Source organism: Danio rerio, chromosome 14 (assembly GCF_049306965.1).
Source record: "Danio rerio strain Tuebingen ecotype United States chromosome 14, GRCz12tu, whole genome shotgun sequence".
Lineage (NCBI taxonomy): Eukaryota > Metazoa > Chordata > Actinopteri > Cypriniformes > Danionidae > Danio > Danio rerio.
In genome coordinates this window covers 39,746,097-39,761,737 of record NC_133189.1, presented here as the reverse complement: position 1 = coordinate 39,761,737, position 15,641 = coordinate 39,746,097, and the positions used below count along the sequence as shown (strand labels likewise).

The 15,641-nt window shown below is 37.3% G+C and overlaps 1 protein-coding gene and 1 long non-coding RNA gene across 25 annotated transcripts in view; one reads left to right on the top strand and one right to left on the bottom strand.

The window, feature by feature from the left end:
• ebf1a (EBF transcription factor 1a) overlaps nt 1-15,641 on the bottom strand; it is a 237,335-nt gene that overhangs the window by 89,634 nt on the left and 132,060 nt on the right.
• LOC141377559 (uncharacterized) lies at nt 1,556-5,998 on the top strand. The gene is made up of 2 exons (XR_012389896.1): nt 1,556-4,553; nt 5,190-5,998. It is a non-coding gene; the product is annotated as an uncharacterized lncRNA (long non-coding RNA).

Here is a 15,641-nt window from a genome sequence, read left to right as displayed (position 1 = left end):
GTGTATGTGTGTGTGCAGCTGGCTTGTTAGTGATGAAGGAATGCAACATACAGAGTCTGTGTGTGCCGACTGGGATTCCTCTAGGATAAGCGGTCCAGGTCTCATCCTTTGCTCTTTAATCTGCTGTTTGTGTCGCCCTCTCTATACCAACAGCCATACTATTTTACATCCATGTGCGTCAATCCATTCAACCCCTCTCTCGTGACTTTGTGCCAATACCATGTCAGATGGAAAGATTTGGCAGATGCTCTCCCCATATCGCCATCAGTTTATTTGTAGTCATGGAATTTTAGATTTTTCATGTGATAAATGTGAGGAGAGATGACAGACAAGACTATAGTGGAGGATTAGTGACATTGGCATGTATTCTCAAATGTGTGGTCAGTACTAAAGGTGGCTCCCTGAACAAAGAGTGTACATGATAGGGGATTCAAAAGTGAAAATAAAAGCATGTATGCATTTAAAACTGGCTTCTTAATTATACATCGGCTCTCTAATGAATGCAGATCATCAAACTAGGTCTTAATTAACCTACAGCATTTCAGATTATAGGATTTTTTACTCAAAAAGTGAGTATTGAAAATGAGTATTGAACACGCCCGGCATGTTTTCCTGGGAATAATATTTCTTAAGGAGCTGTTGACATGGAATTGAACCAAATTTAGGTAAACATACAAACAATCCAAACATAAAAACATAACAAAACAAAAAAAAAAATCAGAAAATATGTTATGTGTAAAAACAATAAAATGATACAAGAAGAAAGTAGAACTACTGAAACGTATTGAATACTTTATATATAAAATAATATTTTGATAACAATAGCTTAAAGACGCCTCTCATATGGAGAATAAAGTCACATGAATTGCTCAGGTGTGAGTTTTTCACAGACTTCAACAGAGTGTAAAACTCTTGCTGCTTCTGTGGGTCTCATCTATCAAGTCTCAGCTTTATTTTGTATTTTCCATTGGATTCAGGTCAGGTGGTTGGCTGGGCCATTCTACGACTTGATTTTCTTTCTCTGAAAGCTTATAAGAGTTTCCTTAGCTGTGTTTTGGATCATTGTCTTGTTGAAATGTCCACCCTGCTTTCATCTTTATCATCCTGGTAATGTAGATGTTGGACTGATGCATCTAATATTAATTTAAACTAACGAAGGGCAGAGAGTTGCTGAAGAACTACTGAGAGATTTCAGCTGCTGTCTGGGCTTTCTTCACATCTCTGTCTTTATGTGTTTAATACTTTTTCCCAGTGTCATTTCATTTTATTACACATAACTTCATTTGTTAACTAATTCGATTTCATTTGTTTTCTTTGCATACATGGATTTTTTTTAGTTGTTAACATCCAGTGAAAATTTCATGTCACCAGCACCTTTAGAAATATGTTTTCTGAGAAAAATGGAGACATGCTCAATACTTATTTTTTCCGCTGTATATTACTACAGCAATATTTACAATTGTCTGTAACCTCACTGTGGAAACTATTCATGGCCTGCTGTAGTAATTTATTACCCTTTGTGTCTGAATATTTTTGTTATTTTTATTTTATTTTTGTGATCAATTTGGTTGTGTTGGTGCAAACACATCTGCAAAAGTATGTACCATTTTCTTTAAACCTTTAACATGTCACTATCCTTTCCTTTTGTATTTTACACTTGGAGAAACAGTTACACTTGCAAAAATATATCCCTTTGAAATGGCAATATTTAATATCAGTGACATTTAGGTAAAAAGTCATACATTTGATGTTTAAAGTTGGCAAAGCTTCAAAATGTTCATGTAAAGATAATATTTTGGCACATTTTATTCAGGTTTGGTCTGAGGAGTAATTTTTTTTCCTGATTCTGCTTTTCTAAATAAGTTCAAATGATGTACAGATATCAATGAATAACATCTAGATTTTATTGTTTATTTTTTATAAAAACAACAACAGTGGTATTATGTAAACAGTCAAAAATGTAAGAATTAAAAACCTTAAATTAAATATTTTTTTATTTCATAACCCTTGTGTATCCTTATGGACATTTGTGTTATTTAAGTTTTTTTTAAACAGAATAACTTTCAGCAAAATAATGTATTTTCTTTAAACTCTTAAAATTTCACTAATATTCATTCATTCATTCATTTTCTTGTCGGCTTAGTCCCTTTATTAATCCGGGGTTGCCATAGCGGAATGAACCGCCAACTTATCCAGCAAATTTTTACGCAGCGGATGCCCTTCCAGCCACAACCCATCTCTGGGAAACATTCACACACACATTCACACACACTCATACACTATGGACAATTTAGCCTACCCAATTCACCTGTACCGCATGTCTCTGGACTGTGGGGGAAACCAGAGCACCCGAAGGAAACCCACACGAATGCAGGGAGAACATGCAAACTCCACACAGAAACGCCAACTGAGCCGAGGCTCGAACCAGCGACCCAGCGACCTTCTTGCTGTGAGGCGACAGCACTACCTACTGCGCCACTGCTTCGCCTTCACTAATATTTCCATTCGTAAATCTATTTTACACCAAGCAAAACAGTACACTTACTGCTTACACTTGCAAAAATATCTTTGAAACTGCAATATCTGTCGGTGACATTTAAATAAAAAGTCATACATTTGTTGGTAAAAGTCTTCCATTTCGTTGGTAAAGCTTTAAAATGTTCATGTAAAAGTAATATTTTGGCACTTTTTCAGATTTGGGTTAAGGAGTAAATCGTTTTTCTTCCTGTTTTCTGCTTTTGAGGACCAAATTAGTTCAAATAAGAAATAGGTATCAGTAAAATCTAGATTTTATTGTTTATTTAAAAAAAAAAAAAACAATGCAAACAATATAAGATTATGAGGATAAAATACTTCAAACGAAGCAATTTTCATAGTTATTGTACCATAAGAATAGGATTTATAATCATGCATATACTGTAGATCAAATTTTGCAGCTCAATGGGGGTGCGCATTGATAAAAACATGTTTGTGTGTGTTCTCCACTGTGTTGTTTGGATAAACAGATTAGCGCTACAGGCCTCATCTATAATATCATTTAAGAGCTCTAAGCTGCAGCTTTCTTCCCTGCTGATTCCCTCCTGCCACTGACCCGTTGTGAGCGCTCCTGACCTGTCCCTTATTCTTCCACACTCTCGCTTTCCTTCTCTTGCTCTCTTTCCCGCTTTGTGTAGAGATAAGTCTGGGCTTAACCCCATCGCTGACATCACGATCTCATAGTCCTCCTAAATCCCCTGCAAAACCCTTGGTGCCCTCACTTTAGGAAGACATCCTTTGTCTTCCTTTCCCTACCACTCGATGGATTTGTCCTCTGGTCTAACCGCACGCCGCGTTCACATAAACACTCGCTCATAGTTTTTACAACCCTCATCCACACGTTTAATGTGTATATAGTTTGACTTTGGTGACCCCGTAGCTCCATTAGCAATAGCAAGAGTACTTTGATGCCTGCTGAACAGGGAGGTGGACATGTAATCACACGTGTAATGTTTAATAAAGTGCGCACCGTCCCCTCTGTAGGGCACTTCGGACAGGGACCTTATGCTTTTAGAAGAGATTGGACGCTACGTTGCAAATGGCACGGCTAACAGCACTTCAATTAGAGAGGGCTATTACCACAGTCAGCATGAGGAACGGGGCAGCGCTCCAAGTGTCTGATGGGGACGAGGAGTTTGAGGCAGAGCATGGAGCCTGACCTGTCATATATACTGCTCTGCTTAATAACTCCTACTTTCTGCTTCTACACACATCAAACTGGCTGCTAATGAAAGTGAAACTGAGATGGAGAGAGTACAGATGACTGCGCGGAAGAATGAGACAGTAGCTGTGCTCTCATTCACAGTTTCCCTACCGTATGTAGTGGTCATTGTTCACTACACACTGAGGAGGATTTATCTGCTGAAGAGCACTTCACTTGAGAAAAGCTGAATTGTCATCAAACACATACATAGGATATCTCAGTTTCGTTGATACACTGCAGTACTGCACTGTACAAAAGTTTGAGTTCGAGGCAATTTTTGAAATGTATTAGTATTGTTCCTTTATGTTGAAGATAGATGGTGAACTACCCTATGAAGTTCACTTTGCAGTGCATTTTGGGTGAGATTTGAGTGAAGCAAGGTAAAAGAGAATGTCAGTGTCTTTATCCTGTATTTCAGTGCTTATGTGGGTTGTTTTGTGGACAGAATGCTTTTATTGAAACTATCATGTTGTAATTAAATTTATTGAATTTTACCCCTTTTTTGTGAAGCTTATTTTGCTCACCAAGGTTACATTTCTTTTATTACAGTAAAAACATTGGTCCCACTTTATATAAAGTGTCCCTAACTACTATGTACTTACAACAACAAAAATAAATACAATGTACTTACTGTGTTTATAATGTATTTGAGAATACCTGTGGTGCTTTTGAGTTGGGATAGAGGTTGGGTTATGGACAGGTTTGGTGGCATGGGTAGGTTAAGGTGTAAGGGATGGTCAAAAGTGTATTTACAAATGTAAGTACAAAAGTTAATTACAGATGTAATTACATACATGTATTTAATCAAGCATTAGTACACAGTAAATACATGTATTTACACAATAAGTACATTGTAACAAACTATTAATTCCTATGTAAGTATATATTAGGGCCACTTAATATAAAGTGTGACCAAAACATTAATATTATAATGTAATGAAATATTATAACTAAGTATTTTCTATGTTAACACATTGCAATAGACTCGTTTTATTAGATAAACCTTACTAGTACCGAGTTGGACCCCCTTTTGGCTTAAGAACTGCCTTAATCCTTCATGGCATAGATTTGTCGGCTGCACATCCATGATGCGAATCTCCCTGTCCACAACATTCCAAAGGTGCACTATTGGATTGAAATCTGGTCACCGTGGAGGTTATTTGAGTACAGTGAATTCATTGTCATGTTCAAGAAACCAGTCTGAGATGATTCATGCTTTATGACATGGCGCATTATCCTTCTGGAAGTAGCCAAGATTGGTACACTGTTGTCATAAAGGGATGAATATGGTCAGCAACAGTACTCAGGTAGGCTGTGGCAATGACACAATGCTCAATTTGTACTAATAGGCCAAGAGTGTGCCCACACACCATTACACCACCACCACCAGCCTGAATCGTTAATACATGGTAGGATGGATCCATGCAGAAATCGAGACTCATTAGACCAGGCAACATTTTTCCAATCTTCTATTGTGCAATTTTGGTGAGTCTATGCAAATTGTAGCCTCACTTTCCTGTTCTTAGCTGACAGGAGTGGCACCCAGTGTAGTATTCTGCTGCTGTAGCCCATCCGCTTCTAGGTTGTACATGTTGTGCGTTTAGAGATGCTCTTCTGCATACTTTGGTTGTAATGAGTGGTCATTTCAGCTACTGTTGCCTTTCTATCAGCTGGAACCAGTCTGGCCATTCTCCTCTGACCGCTGACATCAACAAGGCGTTTGCGCCCACAGAACTGCCAGATGGTTGTGCATAAAAATCCCAGTAGATCAGCGGTTTCTGAAATACTCAGACCAGCCGATGTAGCACCAACAACCATCCCCCGTTCAAAGTCACTTAAATCACCTTTCATCTTCATTCTAATGCTCGGTTTGAACTGCAGCAGATCGTCTTGACCATGTCTACATGCTTAAATGCATTGAGTAACTGCCATGTGATTGGCTGATTAGAAATTTACGTTAACGAGCAGTTGGACATGTGTACCTAATAAAGTGGCCGGTGAGTATGCTATTTACAAACTTTGTGACTGCAAAATTTCAGTTTTAGCTGCCAATACTCCAGCTTTCAATGTCATATTCAAAAATTCCTGATCCAGAATACTTCAGAATCATTCTAATATGCTCATTTGGTGTTTTAGAGAGATTTATCCCCTTCATTTTCTTTGATTGATGTAACATTGCTCCCTATGCACTCTCCAGAACATAGGAGGTCAAATACTCTATGAAGCGATGCGCAGATTTCAAATCATGAAGTGAGGAAAGAAAAAAAAAAAAGAGCAATGACTTTTGGAAATGTCCTCTTGCCATGTTGTGTGATGTGTTGTAATGATTATGCACTGCTGACCATAGATGGTGAACCACCCTATGTAGCTTTCTTTCCAGTGCATTCTGGGTGAAGTCCTGAAGTGAGGTAAAAGAGAATGTCAGGGCGAAATAGAAAGAGAGCTATGAATTAAAGCAGCAATGGAGAGGCGATGGGGTTGGTGTAGGCAGGGTTAATGTAATCCTCAACAAATTGACCTTTGACCTCAGCCTGTCTAAGGGTCACATCTGTCCGCTCAGCTTCGGCCTGTTAATTAACTCTCCTGGAGGCTCGTCTGACTCAGCTGTTAAACCTTCTATATTATTATCCTTAGAGCAACGATTCGCAAAAAAAAAAAAAAAAAACCCAACCCCTGTTTCACCAGACGTCAAATTAAAAAAAAAAAATCCACACAAAAAAGTGCTCTTTACGCCCACTCAAAGTGCAACGATCACATGAAAATGCACTTTAATAAACACAAGAGCATTTGGGAAATTCTCTGCAGCCCCTCATCGAGTTTGAGCCTCTCCTAAAAGCACATCAAACGAAATCAAATTGCCCCCCGTGTTTGCGATGATACTTGTAGCCCAAGTCAGTGTAGCACTATTGATTTAAATGCATTTGACTGTAGCTGTGAGGGTGGTTTCAAATGAGTGATAGCGGCGCGCAGAGAGAGAGAGAGCGTGGCTGATCTGGAGTCAGCATTAACTGCGGCAGCGTGGCATTAGAGCATGTGGCATGTGCGAGTATGGTATTACCCACACTCTCAGTAAATGAGACCAAGTCAACGGCACCAGCCATCAATTATTCAGAGGCTGAGATGGCAATTATGGCACTGAGCACAACCAACATGAATATTTTATGAAGGCTAACGCAGACCATAAGAGTGTGAGAGGGGGAGAGCGAGAGAAAGAGAATATAAATGTGTCCATTCTGGGAGACAGAGCCCATGCCAGCTCTTGCCATGGAGCGACACTCAAAGTGCCATTCGCTATGGCATGATATCTCTCTTCATCCGCTCTTTCCTCACCTTACGCCATCTTATCTTCATTGCCGTCTCCCAGAATGCTTTGGTGAGACGGCGGCATGGGTTGTTTTAATGGGAGAGGGGCAGATGTCCTCTCAAGGCAGCTCTCCATTACCTCCACTGCGTGGGCATGATAGGAATGTTGCAGTTGTTTAAAACACAGAGTTTGAGTTGTGGCTAATTGAGTAAGGCGACACCATGTTGACGAGTGACGGGCTAATCTTCCGAGCAGCAACGTTAAAGCCCTGTAACTCGCCATTCCCTTCTGAAAAACATCTTGCTCATGCTTCGAAAATGTTGGTGTGCATGGGTTGGCCTCCCTCCTGAATGGTGTCTAATTTGCTGGTAATTCCGTCACGAGCAGACACTGCAAATAAAATAATAATAACGCACAGTAGCACAATCTGACAGCTACAACAAGTCTAACCTTCCCCTCTCTCCGCCTTCAGGCAAGCCGAGACCAGTAGGCATGTTGTGCTGACAGCTCTAAAATTGCTTACAATACACATCTCCAAAAGATCTGTCCCAGGAAGAAGAAAAAAAAAAAAAGAAATATCACCGGCTTGCTTAGCTGGTCTTTCAGATGTCTTATTTTTCCCTCCTCCCTCCATTTATTATGGCTGGATTTCTGCACTGGCCTGCGAGTTTGGTGCCAAATGCAACCGAAGAACTATTTCAGAAAGAGAGAAAGAGAGAGAGCGAAAGAAGAAACGGCGAGCGAGCAAAGAGAATTCTCTTATCATAACATGAGAGCAGAAGAATTCACTTTCTGTCTTACATTGTCTACAAATGTTTCCTCAGAGTGATTCAGTCGCAAGTGTTTTTTAAGGGGTATTTATTTTTAGCCCTGTTTTGCACAGCTCGTGTGGACTGTTTTTGTGCACAGAATGTTTTTATTAAAAGTCTCACATCTTTTAAAGACACTCTTAGCTGCTATTTTTATTAGAGAGGAATATTGAAAAAAAATATGTATGAAAGAACATTTTAGAATATAGTTCTAAGAATATTGTAACATGCTGAAATATGTTCATTTGCATTTGTATTGCATTGCAAAGATTTCCGTTATCAGAACCACAGTGGAAAATAAAACCATTTCTGCATTGAGTGAACGTGATCAGCACTGAACTGAATGGTCCATTTGAGAACCATTCGATCAATCAATCAATCAATCAATCAATCAATCAATCAATCAATCAATCAATCAATCAATTCAATGATTTTCCTGCTGAAACAATGCAAGTCAGGTATGGTTCAAGTTGTGTTTCCACCGGAGCATAGAGTGGTGCGGCGTGATTACAAACTACTTTTAGCCCCAAATTCCAGGCATGGTTAGACAAGCATGCGAAACCGTACTGGACTGGTAGAGCTTGTGGGCACATGATGTTGCCACTCTGTTGCCTGGCTGACAGCTACTCCATAGCTTTATAGTTATTTATTTATTGTTATTTAATGAAGTAACTATTATGGAGGAAAAAAATCTTAAAGACCATTGATATGAATCAGAGTCCATATCATCATTACATTACATTTACGTTACCCAAGGCAATGACCAATGCATTTGTACAGTATTACATTCCAAAGAGTTCCGTTATCAGCACCACAGTGGAAAATGAAACCATTTCTGTGTTGATTGGATCTGATCAGCACTGAATTGAATGGTCCATTTGAGATGCATTCATTCAATCAATCAATCAATCAATCAATCAATCAATCAATCAATCAATCAATCAATCAATCAGATTTTAAAAGATTTTAATGCTGAAAGTCAAATATGGATCAAGTTGTGTTTCTACATGAGACGGGAATGGTGTGGCGTGATTACAAAGCATTTCCAGCCTGGAATTCTAGGCATGGTTAGACAACCGTGCTAAACTGGTAGGCTTGTGTGCACATGATGTCGCCACTCTGTTGCTCAGCTTACAGCTCCTCCTGATTCATATTTATTTATTTATTTATTGCTATTCAATAAAGTAAATATCATGGGGGAAAGGAGTCTTAAAGACCATTGATATGAATCATTGTCCATATCATCATTACATTACCCAAGGCAATGACTAATGCATTTGTACAGTATTACATTCCAAAGAGTTCCGTTATCAGCACCACAGTGGAAAATGAAACAATTTCTGTGTTGAGTGGATCTGATCAGCACTGAATTGATTGGTCCATTTGATCAATCAATCAATCAATCAATCAATCAATCAATCAATCAATTAATCAATCAATCACAGATTTTAATGCTGAAAGTCAGATATGGATCAAATTGTGTTTTCACAGAAGCCTGGAGTGGTGCATCTTGATTACAAACAATTTTTAGCCCTGAATTCTAGGTATGGTTAGACAACCGTGCTAAACCGTGCTGGACTGGGATGTAGCCACTCTGTTGCCTATAGCTAACAGCTTTTCTATAGCTTTATATTTATTGATTTATTTATTTATCACCCATCCTTACATTACGTTACCAAGGCAATGGATGATGGATTTCTATTACAATCCAAAGAGTTCCGTTATCAGGACCACAGTGGAAATGAAACCAATTCTGTGTTGAGTTTACCTGATCAGCACCGAATACAATGGTCAAGCAAACAGAATCAATTGGTGGTTTTTGAAAAGCGCAAATGAATGAATGAATGAATCAATCAATCAATGAATTAATCAATCAATTATAGAAAATAAGTTTTTAGAATATGTAAGAATATAATAACATACTGCATTAACATAATATAGTTTAACAATGTTGTATTTAAACATAAAACTAAATCAATCAATCGATCAATCAATCAATCAACTCAATCAACAACTGTGCATAGAAGTATTTCGGATGATATATTTTTATCATAAAATGGCAGGAGACAATTAAAGGTCTTTGTACTGTATATATATTTCTGATGCTTTCAGTAGTGGAATAATAATTCATAGACAATTGTGAATTGTGTATTTCAACAAATGCATCGCATGTTAATGCATTTGCATTAGCATTATGTTGCATCCATGACAACAGTTGTCAGTACATGTCCAGGACGACTTCATACTTTCCAGCTAAATGTTCACAAAAACAACAACACAAAGAAATGCACCTTTGAAGCATCATAGTACACTGTCTGCTGACTCCAAAGAGGGTACAACTAATGAGGCCTGTTCCTCTCACTACACTGAAGCTCTTAAGCATTAAGGACTGTTCTATACCCATCTAATGTCATTTCCTCGTAGGCTGTGTCGATTTAAGAGCAATGCATGGAAGACGCACCCTCTGCAAAGGAACAACAAAGAGTTGAGTGAGACAGATAGAGTGAGCGAGAGACAATGAACGTGAAAGAGGAGAGCGAGCAGAGAAATTTCACATCAGACAGCGGGACCAGACCCAGGAGACGAGTGCAGTGCAGACGGGAGAATTATTTTACATAATAAATGCTTCAAATTCAAGCCTGTAATTGATAGCTGAAGCCAGGCAACGATGTGCAGCCACCACACATGGGTTTTGGGGAGCTGTCAATCAAACGCTGCCAGTGGAGGAGGGATAATGATTGTCATATGACAACTGCCTGATTTAATGCAATCATTGCAGCTAAAGCTATTGTTTACAAGTGCCAGTGGAACAAGTGTGTGAGAGAGCAAGTCCAGGAGTAGTACAGCAGTCGATGGCGTAATAAGTCAAACTTCAGTTCAGCGAGAGAGGGTTTGTATAGTGGAAGTGGAATTTTCTGTTCCTACTATATGGTTGCCATGATACCATAAATATAACTACACATTAGTGCAGAGCAATACACAGTGTTATCATACCTTGCTGTATTGGTTTAAATCCTAATCAAATGTGCAAAATGAACCAATTTTATATAAATATAACAATTATTAATTAATTCATTCATTTTCCATCAGTTTATTCCCTTTATTAATCAGGGGTTGCTAGAGCAGAATGAACCGCCAACAATTCTATAAATCTAAAATGATTAAAAAAATCACTTTACATTTATTTATTGGTTATCTGGACTTACTATTAGGTTTGTTTTTGTAATATAATAATTTGTGATTAACATTATCATATAGACAACATGCCTTTATAATTTCAAATTAGAAAAATATCATTAATTATTTATTAATTAATTGCAGAAAATGAGAATTCACCAAAATAAAATATCCACATATTTTATTATTGCCTGCTCTCACAAATAATTCATGTTTTCAAACCAAAAATATTGAGAAAAAAACATGTATATTTGTAAGTTATGCACATATTATTATTTTTCCAATATTTAATGAAAAAAAAATAATACTGATTTACTCTGATTTTCTGCAAATAAGTAATCCTGCACTTTTGCCTCACAGCAAGAAGGTTGCTGGTTCGAGTCCTGACTAGGGCAGTTGGCATTTCTGTGTGGAGTTTGCATGTTCTGCCCATCTTCACATGAGTTTCCTCCGGTTTTCCCCACAGGCCAACGACATGTGGTACAGTATAGGTGAATTGAATAAGCTAAATTGGCTGAAGTTTATGACTGTGTGTGTAAGCGTGTTTTCCAGTACTGGGTTGTAACTGTAAACAGTATATTGGTTATCCCACTATAAGAAATGCTGGGTTATTTAAACCCAAATTTGATAAAATATAGGCCAAAAAAGTAAAAAGAAAACCAGCACACTGCCACTTTAGCTCTCAAAACAAATTATTTTAACAACGTTTTGATCTACATGGACTACATCGAGCACTTGCCTTTGAGAATCTCTGAAATGCGCACATGCATTTTTCAACACATCCCATAATTTCTGAAATATCAGTCTCTACCAAATGTTTGATATGTCAGTTTATGGTAAAAATACTGAACTTAATACATGAAAAATCTGAAAATATGAAGCGTGAGATCAATTTATTCAAAAACAATCAAAATAAAACATTGTTAAATAATAAATCACCTTTTTTGAAGACTGCAAAAAAAATATTTTAGATTCTCATTTAACACAATTTACAGATTTTCTTTTTTGTATTTATTTATTTATTGATTTTATTTTTACAATAAAACCAAAATCAAGTAAAGTAGTGCAACAGGATTTTGCTTTAAAAATTAACCCAGTAGTTGGGCTAGTCATTATTACACTGAGAATTGGGTTGAAATAACCCAGTATCTGCATCTTCCAGATAAATTTTCCAGATTATTCATCAATATCAACCAAAATTTCCAAATAGGTGGAAGATCCTACTAACAGTATCACATGATACTGTACCATTTAAAAATACAGTGATATTTCCAGTATTTTGGAAATATATAGAGTATAGACATAATGAAACCAAATTGAACATTGAGCATTGTACATTTTCTGCTGAGATGGACACTTTAAACTTGTTTAAATGCTTGTAATCGACTAATTCAGCACAAATGACCCTATAGTTGTAGCAGCTCATACAGAAAAACAAACAGATATATTTTCTGTAAACAGCCTGTACTGCTCAGAGGGAAATACAAGACCCTACACAATACATGCAACACAGTGTCAGCAGCACAAATAAAGCATCAAAGGTGGAAAAGGGGAAAAGTATATTAAAATTAATTCTGTTGTGCATTATTCACAAATCTAAAACTAAATGTACAAGAAAGAAAGAGAGAGAGAGAGAGAGAGAGAGAGAGAGAGAGAGAGAGAGAGAGAGAGAGAGAGACCACCCTCCTGTATATTTCAGAGGCTGTAGGCAAACACCTCAATAATTCATGATGGAGAGATTGATTTTTTTCCTTTGGCGAGAGGCAGCAGATGTGGCAGGGATGAAGGAAGGGAGGGATGGATGGATGGAGGGAGGAAGGGTGGGAATGGAGGGGTGGTGGAGGGACAGCGCATGCAGGCCTCAGGGTTTTCAGCCAGTGGGATCATTAGACCGCCTGCTTTTTGTGTGAAGACTGGAGCTTTACAGCACACTGTTACTCACTGCCACAGGACTCAAACACACCGGGCCGAGTATTACTGAGTTACCCATGCACCCCACAATTAAACTAAAGGACGCAGTCAGATTAATCTTACAGGAATATGTCTTTTTGACATAATGCATATTAATCTGATGACTTCAAAAATGTTTTTTTTTTCAATGGATAGTTCTAAATCTTTCCATTCTAGTATCCTTATAAAAATTCTGCGTCATCCAATTTTGCACATACCTGTTCTGTAAATGAATACTGCATATGACATAAGAATGTATTGTGAAAACAGTATGAATGTTATTTTCTAATTACCCTTTACAAAATGTGTTAATTTAGGTTCATTTATATACACTGAAAATACAAATCTTACTGCCTTAAATTGTTTAGTTGAATCAAATGAAATTTTTGAGTCATCTCAACTTTAATTTAAACCTTAAATAACTGAAGAATAAACAGTTGAAACCCAATTAACTTATTAAAATAAGTTAAACTAACATTTGTTGTCATGCCTTTTTGTCATTTCATTTTTACAGTGTAGTATATGTAGTACATACATCCCAGCAGGCACGTTGTCAACATAACATCAGATGACGTACCCCAACATTATGTCACATTGCATTTCCTTTGGAAATGGAAATTGGGTTGACACCAGAATCAACTTGACGTAAATGTCCAACATCCAACCTAAAATCAACCAAATATCAATGTCTAATGATGTTACAGCTTGACGTTGTGTGAACGTTACCACTATGACGTCAATCAGATGTTGGATTTTGGTTGCCATACCTGACGAATAAATGTCACTATTTGTTGACAATATGACTATAGTTTAAGATATTGGCTCGACGTTAGATTTTGGTCACTTTGCAACACAATCTAAAATCAACCAAATGTCAACGTCATTTGACGTCATTATTGAACATCAAAATAACGTTCTTAGACACTAGCTAGAAAATAGAATTTTGGTCACCTGATGTCACGACCTAAATCTAATCTAATATTAACGTCTTATGACAATGTGTGCCTGTTGAGATGAGTGTACATTACTTTATTTATTTAATAAAAGTACTTGGAAAAGTTATAATTTAGGGTTAAATGTATTATTATTTTTAAACAAATGTCTAGATATTTTATTATATTTAGAAATTAATGATGAATGTTAGCATTTGTGCCTAAATATACTATATATGTGTGTGTGTGTGTATGCGTGTACCCTGTATTATTTACATTGTGGGGACTATATGTCCACCACAAGAAAAGCAATGCTGGTAAATTTTGATCTGTGTGGTCATTTTTTGGTCCTTAAGAGGAAAATGACTAATAAATGACTCAAAATAAAGTAAAAATGCAGATTGTGTTGTGTGAGGGGTTATTTGTGCATGTGTGTGTGTGTGCATTTAGTATACTGAACTTGACTGTTCACAATAATTTCTCCCTGACTCATGCATATACTTTTTTATCATTCTGACTCTAATTGGATAAATGCTCTTTGATGCCCTGTGAAATATAAATATGACTTTTAGAGCAGGTGTGGTTTTTTGAGCTTTTTTTTTTTTTTTTTTTGAGGAGTCTAACTGTATTTAGGTATACAGCAATTGTATTGACACTCTACAATGAAACCATACTCATAAGGGATTCCAAAGAATGTGCAACTTATCTGGCTGTCCAATATTTAGTCCAAAATATGTTGAATTAAAACATATTCAAGTTATATTTAACTCTAAATTATAACTTATCCGGCTGTCCAAAGTTACTTTTTAGTGCATGTGTGGTCCTTTGTATTGTAGTGCACCCCTGAGACTTTAGCATGATTACTGTGGGACGTAAAATGTGCACTCTACAATGAAACCATACTCATAAGTGATTCCAAAGAATGCTTCTCTGGCTTTCCAATATTTGTAGTTCAAAATATGTAGAATAAATTTTTTTTTTACCTAAATTATAACTTAGCTGGCTGTCCAATGTTACTTTTTAGTGCATGTGCAGTCCTTTATATTGTAGCGCACCCCTGAAACTTTAGAATAATACTGTAGGATGTAAGCCTGTAAGACAATGAAACCATACTCATAAGTAATTCCAAAAAATGCACAACTTATCTGGCTGTCCAATATTTGTAGTCCAAAATATGTAGAATAAAAAAATACAATTAACCCTAAATTATAACTTATCCTGCATGTGTGGTCCTCTTTATTGTAGAACACCTCTTAAAGTTTAGAATGATTACTTACAATGAAACCATACTCATAAGCGATGAGATTCTCTGGCCTGAGCTGAAGAAACTGACTGATAAACAAATCCAGAATGACACAGGAGCAGTCGGTGAAAGATGGAAATTGTGTAACATGGAGGAGGAGGAGGAGGAGCTCCTGAGGGTCAAGTCTGAGCGGAACAGCACTTGTTTACTGTACTTTGATACAGAAATGATGAGCTTAGAGAAAAGAGCACATCTGTGAGAAATGTAAAGGAGAGACTCGGTGTCTGATGGAATCAACCCTATGTGGGAGTGACGGGACGGCAGGTGAGGCTTTAAGAGCGAGCGACATCCTTTTGTCATTGCCTGCTCTCACAAATAATTCATGGCATCAGAGGCAAGGGGAGCGAGGGAGGCGTATTGACAGCTACTACTTCTACTTGCCTTCACCTGTCTTATCCAGTCACCCGCAGACGGGACGCAAAGGACA